Source organism: Saimiri boliviensis, chromosome 13 (genome assembly GCF_048565385.1).
Source record: "Saimiri boliviensis isolate mSaiBol1 chromosome 13, mSaiBol1.pri, whole genome shotgun sequence".
NCBI lineage: Eukaryota > Metazoa > Chordata > Mammalia > Primates > Cebidae > Saimiri > Saimiri boliviensis.
Genome location: NC_133461.1, coordinates 106,627,498 through 106,642,598, shown reverse-complemented (window position 1 = coordinate 106,642,598; position 15,101 = coordinate 106,627,498). Strand labels below are relative to the sequence as shown.

At 50.2% G+C, this 15,101-nt stretch overlaps 1 protein-coding gene across 1 annotated transcript in view; it reads left to right on the top strand.

The window, feature by feature from the left end:
* Positions 1 to 11,981, top strand: part of DEFB136 (defensin beta 136) — a 28,889-nt gene extending 16,908 nt beyond the window's left edge. Inside the window, exons 6-7 of the transcript XR_012513321.1 lie at positions 7,244 to 7,430; positions 9,067 to 11,981. The gene's annotated coding sequence lies outside the window, so the exon portion shown is untranslated. The remainder of the gene's footprint in view (positions 1 to 7,243; positions 7,431 to 9,066) is intronic.
* Positions 11,982 to 15,101: the final 3,120 nt, after the last annotated feature.

The following is a 15,101-nucleotide window of genomic DNA, read 5'->3' as shown; positions in this document are numbered from 1 at the left end:
AACCTAAATCGCTTCTAGGGAACCCAGCCGAATCCGCTTTCAGAACTTCTGTTTACTGGGTTCATTTCATCTCAAATGCTGAGAACTGTGAGCCAGGCCCAAATACAAAAACGTCTTGGGGCTGAGTGTGATGGTTCACGCCTGTAATCCCAGCACTTTGGAAGTCCGACGTGGGGCAGATTGCTTGAGCACAGGCATTTAAGACCAGCCTGGGCAACATGGCGAAAGCCCGTATCTACAAAAAATACAAAACTTAGCCGGGTCTGGTGGCTCACACCTGTACTCCCAGCTACTCAGGAGGCTGAGGTGGGGGGATCGCTTGAGCCTGGGAGGTCAAGCCTGCAGTGAGCCATGACTGCACCACTGCACACAGCCTGGCTGAGTCACCAAGACCCTGTCTCAAAAATACAAATTTAAAAAGCCCCTCGGGAGACCCTGCCTGATATTACGGAACGTACTTGTGCTTTTCTTCACCATTGCTCCAGGGGAATCAAGTCCTCCTGGTCGCGCGGTTCCCTCCCATGGGCTCAGAAGCCTTAGTTATTCTGGAAGCAGCAAGAGGTCAGTTTTAGGCCAAAATCTATTTGTTCTGCTCTCAATGTCTTTCAAAGGAAAATGGAAATAACGCAATGCTCCACGTGGTAATCGAGGAAGCACAGGATGCTTCCCCTTCATTTCTCTAAATGAAAGGCTGCTTAGTGCCTAAGCCATGAAGAGCCCCACCTCACTCTTGGTCTCCTCTTAGTCCGCTCTGTCTCATGTAAAGCAGAATCTTTGGAGGATACAGGGAGTAATTACGAATAAGTACTGGGTTCTGCTGGCCCAGGGTATGCTGACTTTCTGCTCATCCCATGGCGAACCACCATGGCCAAGAGCTCGTTCTCCCCGCCCCTCTCCCTGTTTAGCCTAGGCAGCAAAGACAGACTTCCACCTGCCACCCATCTTCACAGACACTCAGCATTGCCTGTCTTCTACATTTTCACCCTCTGGTGGGTGTGTAGTGGTATCTCATAAGTTTTGCTTTTGTGGGGTTTTTGTTTTGTTTTGTTTTGTTTTGTCTTGTTTGAGACAGAGTTTCCCTCTGTCACCCAGGCTGGAGTTCAGTGGTGCCGTCTCGGCTCACCGCAACCTCAGACTCCCGGCTCAAATGATTCTCACGTCTCAGCCTCCTGCATAGTATGCCACTACACCCTGTTAATTTTTGTAGAGACAAGGTTTCTCCATGTTGGCTGGTCTGGTCTCAAACTCCTGACCTCAGGTGATTCACCTGCCTCAGCTTCCCAAAGTGCTGGAATTACAAGCATGAGCCACTGTGCTCTGTCAAACAAAAACCAATTTTAAAATTAGCCGGATGTGTCTCTTAAAAAGGTTGTGTTTTGGCCAGGTGTGATGGTTTACACCTGTAATCGCAGCACTTTTGAGAGGCCGAGGCAGGCAGATTACGAGGTCAAGAGTTCAAGACCAGCCTGGCCAACCTGATGAAAACCCATCTCTACTAAAAATACAAAAATTAGCTGGGCATGGTGGGGCACACCTGTAATCTCAGCTACTCAGGAGGCTTAGACAGGAGACTCACTTGAACCCAAGAGGCAGAGGTTGCAGTGAGCCAAGATCATGCCATTGGACTCCAGCCTGGGTGACAGAGCCAGACTCTGTCTCAAAAGAAAAAAAGAAAAAAAAAGTTGTGGTTTTTGTTTGTTGTTTGTTGTTGTTGTTGAGATGGAGTCTCCCTCTGTCACCCAGACTGGAGTGCAGCGACCACGATCCTGTCTCACTGCAACCTCCGTCTCCTGCATTCCAGTGATTTTCCTGCCTCAGCCTCATCAGGTAGCTAAGACTACAGGCACGCACCACCATGCCCAGCTAGTGTGTGTGTGTTTTTTGTTTTTTTTTTTTTTTTTTTTTTTGAGACGGAGTTTCGCTCTTGTTGCCCAGGCTGGAATGCAATGGCGCGATCTCGGCTCACCGCAACCTCCGCCTCCTGGGTTCAGGCAATTCTCCTGCCTCAGCCTCCTGAGTAGCTGGGATTACAGGCACGCGCCACCATGCCCAGCTAATTTTTTGTATTTTTAGTAGAGACGGGGTTTCACCATGTTGACCAGGATGGTCTCGATCTCTTGACCTCGTGATCCACCCGCCTCAGCCTCCCAAAGTGCTGGGATTACAGGCGTGAGCCACCGCGCCCGGCCTTGTGTGTGTATTTTTAGTAGAGACGAGGTTTCGCCATGTTGGCCAGGCTGGTCTCTGACTCTTAACCTCAGGTGATCTGGTCGCCGCAGCCTTCCAAAGTGCTGGGATCGCAGGTGTGAGCCACTGCGCCCAGCCAAAAATACAGTTCCTGCTGTTTTGCGTACCTGACGCTAAATGTCGTCCTCCTCTTTCCTGTTCCCCACTTCTTTTGTGGGATCCTCTTGAAGCCTCCCTTGTGGACTGTGACTCTTTCCTGCCACCAGGTGGCGGACTTTGCCTGCGCTTCCACCTCTCCTGCCCTTAGCACAACTGCTTAGGGTCCGCGGGAGCTGGGGGTCGACAAACTGATGGAATCCTTTGTCTTTTCTGAAGTTCTGCTTGGCAATCAGTTGTTTCCTTTTCTTTTTGGACCTCGTGGTCAGCACAATGCTTTGGGCAGAGTCAGCATTCAATAACAAGCAAGGCTGACGCAGTTTTGATTTGTAAGATAAAGTTCTAGAGGCCTTTTGCATAACAAAGTGTGGTCTATGTCACAGGACTGAACCATACTCTGAAAAGTGGTTATGGGCTGGGCACCGCGGCTCACGCCTGTCATCCCAGCACTTTGGGAGGCCGAGGTGGGCGGATCACGAGGTCAGGAGATCGAGACCATCCTGGCCAACATGGTGAAACCTCATCTCTACTAAAAATACAAAAATTAGCTGGTCCTAGTGGCACATGCCTGTAATCCCAGCTACTCTGTAATCCCAGCGCGTGCCTGTAATCTCCTGCCTACTCCAGAGGCGGAGGCAGGAGAATCGCTTGAGCCAGGGAGCCAGAGGTTGCAGGGAGCAGAGATAGCAGCCACTGCACTCCAGCCTGGCGACAGAGCCAGACTGTCTCAAAAAAAAAAAAAAAGTGGTTAACGTGATAAATTTTGTTATACATTTTGCAGCACAGTTAAAAGTAAAAATATAATGATAGTTCAGCTTTTTTTTTTTTTTTTTTTTTTTTTTTTAACAAGAGTCTCGCTCCATTTCCCAGGCTGGAGTGCCATGCTGCAGTGGCACGATCTTGGCTTACCACACCCTCTGCAAACTGCGCCTCCCAGGTTCAAGCCATTCTCTTGCCTCAGTCTCCGGAGCAGCTGGGACTACAGGTGTGTGCCACTACACCCAGCCAATTTTTATATTTTTAATAGAGGTGGGGGGTTTCACCATATTGACCAGGCTGGTCTAAAACTCTTGTCCTCATGATCCACCCGTGTCAGCCTCCCGAAGTGCTGGGATTACAGGCGTGAGCCACTGTGCCCGGCCAGTCAGGGCTTTGTTTACCCAACCCCAGCCTCGAGGCGGCACTCATCATCATGTCCTTATACCTCCTCTGTTATTATTTCTATCAAAAATAACAATAATACAAAATTTAAAAGCAAAATAGATTAATGGGCTGGGCATGGTGCCTCACCCCTGTAATCCCAGCAGTTTGGGAGGCCAAGGTAGGTAGATCACCTGAGGTCAGGAGTTTGAAACCAGCCTAGCCAACATGGTGAAACTTCGTCGCTACTAAAAATACAAAAATTAGCCAGGAAGGTAGCCCATGCCTGTAGTCCCAGCCACTTGGGAGGCTAAGGCAGCGGAATCACTTGAACCCAGGAGGCAGAAGTTGCAGTGAGCCAAGATCATGTCATTGCACTCCAGCCTGGGCAACAGAGCGAGACTCCAATAAATAAATAAATAAATAAATAAATGTAAATTAGATTAACAAAGGCAAGGCGTCTCTTTGCAAAATTTCTCTACAAGAATGTCCATTCTCCAAATGCTCTGTGACCGGTGTTTGCAGAATGTGACAGTTTACGACAATAAAGGCCCAAGAGGTTACAGCTGTGGTCTTCCTCACACAGCAAGGGGGAGCTAGGGCCCACATAAAAATTCAAACCAAGGAGCACAGCCATGCGTGTCCTAATCATCGGACAGGGTAGAGTTGAGGACCGGGTGAGCACTGGGTGAGGCTGTCCTGGGGACACTTCTGCCACTGCTGGATCTGACCCAGGAAAGCAGCCCCTGCTGTGGGCCCGTGAGACAGCAGCCAGGAGGCCCAGCTGTCTGTGGCAGCTCCATGCCTGCAAACACACTCACACATGCCTGGAGATGGATCTGGCAAGGCCCTTGGAAATCACCAGTGAAGATGAGCAAACGGAGCCCCGGAGAGGGCAAGGGACATTGCCGGAATCACACACACTGTGAGGGAGGTCAGAAACCAGACTGGATCCTAGGTCTTGGCAGGGGCAGCCCAGTACCCCATGCCCCACCACGTGCATTTAAGGAAGGAAGCTGGCAAAGACAATGGGTGGAAATCAATTTCTGACCACTTAGGAAGTGGAAATCCTTCGCAAAGATAGGATATATCAGTTGGGTTCAATTCTGCAAAAAGTTGTACATTCAAAATGTAAAAGGAAAGACACACATTTGGAAAACAAGGCAGGTGGAGGCAAAACAAAAATTTTTTTTTTTTTTTTTTTTTTTTTTTGAGACGGAGTTTCGCTCTTGTTACCCAGGCTGGAGTGCAATGGCGCGATCTCGGCTTACTGCAACCTCCGCTTCCTGGGTTCAGGCAATTCTCCTGCCTCAGCCTCCTGAGTAGCTGGATTACAGGCACGTGCCACCATGCCCAGCTTTTTTTTTTTTCTTTTTTTTTTTTTTTTTTGTATTTTTAGCAGAGACGGGGTTTCACCATGTTGACCACGTTGGTCTTGATCTCTTGACCTCGTGATCCACCCGCCTCGGCCTCCCAAAGTTCTGGGATTACAGGCTTGAGCCACCGCGCCTGGCCCAAAAATATTAATAATAATCAGTGAAGAGTAGAGCACCTCCCTGGCCCGGTAGCTCACTCCTGTAATCCCAGCAATTTAGGAGGCTGAGGTGGGCGCATCACTTGATGTCAGGAGTTCAAGACCAGCCTGGCCAACATGGTGAAACCTCATCTCCACTAAAAATACAAAAATTAGCCAGGTATGGTGGTGCACACCTGTAATTTCAGCTACTCAGGAGGCTGAGGTAGGAGAATTGCTTAAACCTGGGATGCAGAGGTTGCAGTGAGCGGAGATCGAATCACTGCACTCCAGCCTGGGTAACAGAGCGGGACTCTGTCTCCAAAAAAAAAAAAAAAAAAAAAAAAAAAATGTAGCCAGGTGTGATGGTGCACACCTGTGGTCCCAGCTACTCCAGAGGCTGAGGGGGGAGGATCAGTTGACCTTAGGAATTAGAGGCTGCAATCAGCCGAGATTGCACCACTGCACTCCAGCCTGGGTGACAGAGTGAGACCCTCTAAAAAAAACCAAAAAACAAAAAACAGAAGAGTACTAGGAGAACAGCACTGAAACCTGTTAGAGACTTTTAGAGACTTGGATGCAGTCAGCCTGGGCTCAGCTCAGTGTGTCACTTACTAGCTACGGGACATTAGGGAAGGTACTTAACTTTCTGAACTTCAGTTACTCGTTGATAAACAGAAAACTAATTGCACAATAGAGCACGAGGAAGTTGCTGCAGTTAGCACCGTATCTGGGACCTCCTTCGAGGTCAGTAGATGTTGGTGCATCTGATTCTATTCGTTGATGATAGGAATTGATAGCATCTGTGAGACCTCTACCCGGATTCTAATTGATGAGATAGAATTAATCAGAAACCCAAGCTTTGCTGAGGTCTAGAAAGAAATTTACGGCCGGGCGCGGTGGCTCAAGCCTGTAATCCCAGCACTTTGGGAGGCCGAGGCGGGTGAATCACGAGGTCGAAAGATCAAGACCATCCTGGTCAACATGGTGAAACCCCGTCTCTACTAAAAATACAAAAAATTAGCTGGGCATGGTGGTGCGTGCCTGTAATCCCAGCTACTCAGGAGGCTGAGGCAGGAGAATTGCCTGAGCCCAGGAGGCGGAGGTTGCGGTGAGCCGAGATCGCGCCATTGCACTCCAGCCTGGGTAACAAGAGCGAAACTCCATCTCAAAAAAAAAAAAAAAAAGAAATTTACAAACTGCATAGGGCTTCCCTCAAAGAGCAACAAATCACCGAAGCGTCTGCAGAGCGAGGCCAAGTGTTCACCGTGCTGAATGCCCTGCAGTGCTTTCCGTGTTCCATAGATCGTAGGATAGTGCGTCTTCCAAGATGTGTGCTCACATCCGATCGTGGCGGAAATCATTCAAACATCAGCTGGACAACATTAGCAAGAAGCCTGCAAACCCCGGCTCCCTGACACTTCAGCCAGGCTCCTGTTTTCTCTTTCTGATTTCCTAACAATGCACAGGCCCTGCCCTCAGGGCACCCACCCACTGCCCCCTTGTGATGGGCACTCCCAGACAAGACCCAGGCTTTCCTCCCTGCGGCGCCAGCCTGGGAAAAGCAGACAGAGCTCGGCCCCGATGGCCCCTCCGCCGGCTCCCCCAGCCCTTCCCTTCCTTGGCACCAAAACAGATGACTTCATCTGAGGGACACAGCTCCTATCAGCCAGCCAGGCCTCCGGAACGGGAGCAGAAGGGAGCACGGGGGCTGGCCTCTGCTTTGGTTACTTTGGCACAGGAGGAGGCTCTGTGGAGTGTCAGCCACAGCCTTCAAGTCAGAGAAGCCACGGCCTTGATCCAGGGCCCCTGCCACCTGGGGCCAGCGCTGGCCCTGCACGTGGCCGCCTCTCTCAGCCTGACCTCCTCCCTCCACACTGCGGTGGGGTGCACAGTAGCTGAGTTAGAGGCTACTACACAGACGGCAGAGGAGCCTCCCTTTCGGAGTCCCTGCTCTCCATCCTAAGACCACTGACCATAGTCCATTCACTGGGTCCATGTTGAGAGTCTCAGTCGTTTTTAATCCAGAGTGGGAATTCAAGCTTCAATCACTGTCTAGATTCGGGGGTCCACTCCTGCTCCTCAGTCCCCTTCCTTGAGGGTACCGTGTGTGACTATGGAGGGGCCCGCAGGGAGGGCAGGATGAGTCGCTTAGGCAGGCAATGGCCCCAGGGAAGCAGTCACATCCCGCCTGGGCCTGTCACTGCGCTGGTGGCCTCACTGCTGGTCTTTTCCATTCTGGTCCAGTGCTTTAAGGGTGCCGGTTGCTGCCCTGGCCGGAATGGAGCACACGCGGTCAGCCGGAAGAGGGCAGCACTGGAGCTGGGCTTGTGTTTCCCACAGCCATGTGGCCTCCAGCCAAGCAAGTCACCTAACCTCGCCAGACCATCTCAACGCACCGTTGTAAGAATTACTGCTTTGTGCCCAGTGCGTAGTAAGTACTCAATAAATGCAAGTTTTTTTGTTTTGTTTTATTTTAAATAGAGGAAGGGAGGGAGAGAGGGAGGGAGTAAGAAAGAAGGAAGGAGGAAGGAGGCTCTGGGTCAAGCACAAAAGCTCACACCTGTAATCCCAGCATTTTAAGAGACTGAGGTGGGAGGACTGCTCCAGCCCAGAGGTTCAAGACTAGCCTGGGTAACAGTAAGTCCGTATCTCTACTAAAAATTTAAAAATTAGCCCAGCGTGGTGGTGTGCACCTATAGTCCCAGCTACTTGGGAGGCAGAGTCAGGAGGATCTGTTGAGTCTGGGAGGTTGAGGCTGCAGTGAGCTGTGATTGCACCACTGCACTCCAGCCGAGTGATAAAGCAAGATCCTGTTAAAAGAGAGGAAAAGGGAAGAAAAGGAAAGAAAGGGGAGGGGAGGGAAAGGAAAGGAAGGGAAGGGCGAAAGGAACAGAGAAAGGGAGGGAGGTGAGAGGGAGCGGGTAGGGAAATAAAATAAAAAGTAAAAAGTCAGGCCAGGTGTCGCTCCTGCCTGTAATCCCAGCACCTTGGGAAGCCGAGGCAGGTTGATCACCTGAGGTCAGGAGTTCAAGATCAGCCTGGCCAACATGGCGAAACTCCCTCTAGTAACAATACAAAAACTTAGCGGAGCACGGTGGCATGATGGTAGGTACCTGTAATTCCAGCTACTTGGGAGGCAGGAGAATTGCTTGAACCCGGGAGAGGAAGGTTACAGTGAACCGAGAGAATACTGTTGCACTCCAGCCTGGGCAACAGAGCGAGACTCTGTCTCAAAAAAGAAAAAAGAAGCCGGGCGCGGTGGCTCACGCCTGGAATCCCAGCACTTTGGGAGGCCGAGGCGGGTGGATCACGAGGTGAAGAGATCGAGACCATCCTGGTCAACATGGTGAAACCCCGTCTCTACTAAAAATACAAAAAATTAGCTGGGCATGGTGGCACGTGCCTGTAATCCCAGCTACTCAGGAGGCTGAGGCAGGAGAATTGCCTGAACCCAGGAGGCGGAGGTTGCGGTGAGCCGAGATCGCGCCATTGCACTCCAGCCTGGGTAACGAGAGCGAAACTCCGTCTCAAAAAAAAAAAAAAAGAAAAGAAAAAGGAAAAAAGTCCGAGGGTTTGGGATCTCAATCAGACTGGAGAGCAAAAGATTCAGGCTGTGTCTAAGGAAAAGGCCAGTAACTTCATTCGCGGGGGCTGAAAATATGAGGCATACATACAAGCAAGCAGCTCATAACCACCTGCCAGCCGGCTGCCCTCAGGTCTGCCCTTCATGTTTCTCTCCCCGCTTTTAACAATGTGGTATCTACTGCCAGTGTTGGGGGCTGCATAGGGCATACGTGTGGCTTTCACTGTCCACCCCTTGCTAAGGGTGTCCTCAGAGGTCTGAGTCCTGAGAGCACGCCCTCCAGAGTGTCTGGCCTCCTTGGGGGGCTCCGCCGTGTGGTGCAAGTTTCTAAGAACATGGCCCATGGGTAGGATGCCGGATTTCAAGTCCGGAGACCTGGGTTCTTTCGTTCCCGGCTGTGCAGCATTGAGTGAGTCATTTAACCTTTGTCGGCTACGGTTTCCTCATCTGTTCAGATAGAAGTCTTGTTCGTTCTCCCTTCCAGGTGGTAGGAATCAGAGGAGACCATCAGAGTGGGCGGCTTCACACTCTGCAAGGCCTGCCTCGGCCTCCGGGTTTCCAGGCAGGGTCTCCCAGGCTGCAGCCTCTCTTCCAACCCTGGATATGGGACAAGGAGCAACTTGATCCCCAGCCTCAGATCAAGACAGAACTTCCTGCCATCCTGAGGAAGCAGAGCCCCACTCACCGCTCCAGACGCCCTTCCCCATGACTTCACTGGACGTGAAGAGGAAATGATGGCTGGGCACAGTGGCTCCCGCCTGTCATCCCAGCACTTTCGGAGGCCAGAGCAGGAGGATCGCTTGAGTCCAGGAGTTTGAGACCAGCCTGGGCAACATAGCAAGACCCTGTCTCTTGCACCACAAGAAGCGGGAGAGACCATCTGGAATTGCAGTGGCCGGAGGGGGGGCCTGGAGGCTTCCCAAGACTGCGAGGTCCTCGGAGGCAAGAACGGGCCTCTGTGTACTCTGCAGAGCTGGCAGAGTCCCGGGAACCTCCTAAACCACTGAACAGGAGGCACAGCATAAAAAGCCTGAGCGGCGTGGGAGAGGAGGGGTGCAGCGGAGGAAGAGGGGGGCCTTGTTTTCAGGCACCAGCCTGCTCTTGTGCCCCGGGAATGGAAGAAAGGAAGGAAGGAGGTCTGCAGACCCGGTGTGGCCACGCCGTAGGCTGAGCCGCCGGCATCCCCGCTTCCTAGCACGGTACCTTGGGCCCCCACGGTTGCTCTAATGACTCTGATTTGCCATCATAGCCCTGGCAACTCTGGACACCGGCCTGGCCAGTGTATCCCCAGCACTGCCGCCGCCGTGAGCTTCCCCCCGTCCCGGGCCCCAGGAATGCCTCTTGCCATCACTGTCTGCCCATTGGGTCTGCTCAGAGCTGTGCACCCCCTGCCAGGCCCTACCCGAGAAGAGTCGGCTTCGCAGAGGCTTCGGCGGGGTGGGGGGGACACGGAGGCTGCAGACAAGCTGTCGGGCTGGGTATTATTGTCCAGACCTGAGAGGCCACTTATCTGGGCTGCCCACACAGGGAAGTGAGATAGTCCAGCAGGACTTTTCCCACTAATAGTCTTATCTTGACTGGAAAGAATACTGTGTTTGTGTGTGAAGACGTGCGTGTGGGATTTTGCCAACCCCTTTGTGTGTGTGTCTTTGTGAGTGTTTTCATCCCATAACTTCCGACCACATGGCCATACATTGGGGCCATTTTACGGCTTGAATGCCACGTATGAGTCTGTGAAGCCTGCCTGCCTGGGGTCTGCTGAAGGAGAAGGGGACGGCCAGAAGGGAGACAAGGGGTGGAGGATGCTAAGGAGAAAGACCAAATCAGAGGGAAAACCTTTAAACAAGGGAAAACAGCTAGTTTTGGTACAGGTATGAAGCAATGGGTATTTTCATACGCTGATTATGAGGGCGGGTATTGATAGAGTCCTTACAGAGAGCAATCTGTAAACGTTAAAATATTGAAATGTTAAATGTGTCTTCTCTTGATTGGAAGTCTACCTTCCATAGCTTCCCAAGAGAAATGCTTGCATCCATCCACACGGAAGTATATGCAAGAGTGCGCATGCAGAATTATCTGCAGTAGTGAAAATTAGAAACAACCTAAATGTTAATGGACAAGGCTGTGGGTAAACATAGTATAGTATTTTGTTGTTGTTTCTATGTCTTTCTTTTTTGTTTTTTTTCTTTTTTTCTTGTCTCTGATGTTTCCTTAGATGGATTATATTATAGCATGGTATAACAATGTATCAGTCAGAAAAAACAAGAAGTCTCTACACCAAAATGAAAAGATGCCCCAACTATGAAAGTTTTTTTAAATTGTAGAATATCTATGGATTATACCCTATAAGCAACAGAAAAAAATGTTATGTAGTCCATTGACTGTTTCAGGTACCTCATGTGAGCAGAATTATCCAGTATTTGTCCTGCATCTGGCTTCTTTCACTTGGCTTCGTCCTCAAGGTTCATCCATGTTACAGTATGTATCAGAATTTTCTTCCTTTTTTAAGGCAGTATAATATTCCACTATGCATATATTCCACATTTAGTCTATTTATTCATCCATGATAATTGAATTGTTTGGACCAATGTTTAAGTGAATTTCTCAGCTTTAGGTTTATTATGTGAGAGAGATTTTTTTCCCCACCAAGAGGCCTAAGCAAATCAAGTCTCCCTCACAAGCAGCTAGGATTTGTCTGGTCCCTCATTCACTGAGCAAGCAGCTTTTCAAGGGTCCTCACTTTTGCATGAATCGCAGATCCAGCTCCCCTTGCTTAGAAGCCTAAGGCCTCATCACCTTTCCCCACGAGAGTGTTAAAATCCAAGCCTCTGGCCAATAGGAACGTCCTCAGGTTCCACACCCAGGCTCTCACACTTGGCACTCTGCCTTTCCATTCCTCATCATCCCTGGCATCTGGGATTCCCCTTTCTGGCTTTGAAAAAAATGGTTTTCAATCTGGCTCATGTTTACAATCAACTGGGGACATTTTTTAAAATCCCAGGACACAACGCAGACTGATGACATTCAAATCTCTGGCATAAAAAGTGAGGTTGTAAAGATATACTATGCAAATAATAGTATAATAGGTACCTGGAGATGTACAAACTCATAACGGTATAACTTGAATTGTCAAAACCTTGTGAGCGCTGCTCTGGGGCTGCTGCCCGTGTTAGGTGGTGGCTTCTGGATTCTGTTCTAACAGAGGCAGGTTGTGTTTGTGATCATTTCTAGGCAGCAATTTTAATCTGGAAATAAAATGGTCATCTTGGCTCTCTCCTTCAGCCCCCTACCTGACAGTTTCCCAATTCTAAGAACATTCTGACATTCTATGGCATATCTTCCTTTGGGGTATGTACCATTTTTCAATAATAGCAAATAAATGAGTCTTCTCAGTGCGTCTTCATCTTGTCACCACTGATGAAGAGTGCGATTCTCCTCTGGCCTATACACGAGCTTCGGTTCCTGTACAGTTTCTCCAGTCAACTCCAGGAAACATATTAATAATAATAACAGCAGCCAACAAGTAGTAAGAACTTTTGGGCCAGGCATGGTGGCTCACGCCTGTAATCCCAGCGCTTCGGGAGGCCGAGGTGGGTGGATCATCTGAGGTCAGGAGTTCGAGACCAGCCTGGCCAACATGGTGAAATCCCATCTTTACTAAAAGTACAAAAACTAGCCGGGCGTAGTGGTGTGTGCCTGTAATCCCAGCTACTCAGAAGGCTGAGGCAGGAGAATCGCTTGAACCCGGAAGGCAGAAGTTGTAGTGAGCCAAGATCACGCCATTGCACTCCAGCCTGGGAGACAATGTGAACCTCCATCTCAAAAAAAAAAAAAAAAAAAAAAAAAGCTATTAAACTGCCCTCCTACCATTTGGACCAATAATCTGGACCACAAATTTTTTATTTTTACATTTTATTGTCCTTCCGTAAATGTAAGTATATAACACATAACAAATATAAAATGTATACAATGTAATATATAGCATAATATATACTGTATAATTATTACTATTAATATAAAGTGTATTTCTTATGAACTATTTTAAACATAGAAATAAGTACAGAAAAACAGACCTCAGTATGACTACCCTGAAAGATTTAATAGATGTCAATACTTTGGCACATTGGTATCGGATCTTTTGAAAGAAAAAACAAATTGCGGCCAGGCACAGTGGCTCACACCTGTAATCCCAGCACTTTGGGAAGCCAAGGTGGGAGAATTTCTTGAAACCAGTACTAGCCTGGGCAATATAGTGAGACCCCCCACTTCTACAAATAATGAAAAAAATTGCTACAGATAAAACTAAAACCTTTACCACTCCTTCACCCCTACCCAACCCAGAGGTAACTACTATCATGAAGTTATGTTTATCATTTACAAGCATATTTTCCTCTTTCTACGTGTGCATATAGTCGTAAATAGCCCATAGAACTGATGCATGTAAATTTTCTGCATAACTTCGATTGTGTTGGAGTAACGGGAATGACTGAACGGCTGCCCGTGCACATGCAGTGCCTGCTTGCTCCAGTAGGTGGCACTCGAGAGCTGTTCTCAGCGCGTTTGGGATTCCTTCTGCCCTAGTGCTGACTTGCTTTGCAGTCTGAGACTGTCCACCTGCAAAATGCAGGAGCTTTATTTTTCAAAACTTAAAAGTAACATCGAAACAATGAAACCTAGAATGATTTCCTCTGTGTCCGGGCGCAGTGGCTCACGCCTGTAATCCCAGCACTTTGGGAGGCCAAGGTGAGTGGATCATGAGGTCAGGAGTTTGAGACCAGCCTGACTAATATGGTGAAACCCCATCTCTACTAAAAATACAAAAATCGGGTAAGTGTGGTGGCGGGCACCTGTAGTCCCACCACCTGGGAGGCTGAGACAAGAGAATTGCTTGAACCCAGGAGGCGAAGGTTGCAGTGAGCCAAGATCACGCCACTGCACTCGAAAAAACTGGCTCCTGGGAGGCTGCTCTGGGGAGAAAGAAAAGGCTCAGTCCTGGACCAGCAATAGAGGGGCATGAGAGGGATGAGGCAGCGCTCGAGCTGCTGCCCCAGGCGGCTAAAGCCACCTCCTGCCCTCCCCTGTGTGCTGGGTTGCAGACTCCCGACCAGGACCATGCTCCCATCTGGGATACACACAGGTGTCATTGTTTTAGAGGTGGTGTGGCTTACTTTAAGGCCCAAGAAGGCTTAGGAAGGTTGACCTCACAGGCGGCAGACTCAGGACCACGGAGTGCAGAGGCTGAGAAACATCCCGAGGCGCTGTGTGTGCTGTGATCAAGCTCTGGCGTTTCCCACTTGAAACCAGCAGCAGGTAACCCTGACCCCAGGTCCACAGCAGAGCCTGGAACACATCCACTCCTTCCCCACTCACTCAAATTTCCCAACAGATCCAGCAAATTTGATGAAAGAAAAACAAGTCCAGAGAAGGAAGTGCTACCAGTCTGATATGCTTCCAGCATACAGTCGTGGCTGCTGTCTTCCCGGGGACATCTATTGGTCCTAGTGACTGGTCTGGAGGCAGGGGCATGGACAGACTGGTTCCCAGGGCACACTCCAAAGGGCTCAGCCCCACCGGCTGAGCCAAAGGCGCCAGCAGCCTCCCAGCCTGCTCCTCCGCGTGGCCCCTCCCTGACCTGCCCCCTTGCTGGCCCCAGGGCCCCGGGGGAGGCCGGACGAGGCCGTGGGAGTTTGGCTACCATTATCCGGCCCTTATCACCGCTAACGTTCAGGCCGACACCGAGCCCACTTAGTTCAATGACGAGGAGCCGACCTGGGGGTCACGCCTGTCTCCAGAGAGCCGGTGCTATCTCGGTGACCTGCGGAAACCTTGGCATGAGCTCATGTTTTCTGACGACAGAGGACCCCGGCCGTATCACGGGCCCGCACCCCCACCCTCGGCGTCTGCCTTGAGCCCAGTGAAGGCTCTACCATTACTCACTGAAATAGCAACACTGATAAGTGCAGCAGACAGAAACACATTGATGAATTTCCAGTCAGAAAAGCCCCTCCTCCCGCCCTGCCCACTGCCTGCATGTGTCCCAGGCAGTGGACACCCGGGCACAGGCAGGGCCATGCTCAGACACAGCCCCAAAACATCACCGCCCCGACCCCGGCTCCCGTGAAGATACGATGTGTCCGTATCCCGGGAATTGGTGCTACGGTATTTTCTCCTCACTTGGGAAAACGCCTTTAGGACAGATGCCTTGTCTGATATATTCGTGTGTTCCAAACCTGGCCCTGGCCTCGCCAGCACAGGCTGTTCAGTATCAGCGGGCTGGGTTGAACTGCAGTGGGCAGAGTGGACAGAACACAGGACCACGAAGCAGGTCACCGGGCTGCCGGCCCTGCTGGGGCTCCTGGTGGCCCTGAGGCGGGTGAGTTCCCACGCTCTGGTCCACGTAAAGTTACTGTCCATGGTCTTAAGATCTGTCTGCTAACAAGAGCACTTAGTGCATTTACATTTAACAGCATTACTGACATATTTGAGTTAAATCTACCACTGCTTTTGTAACTGTCTTTT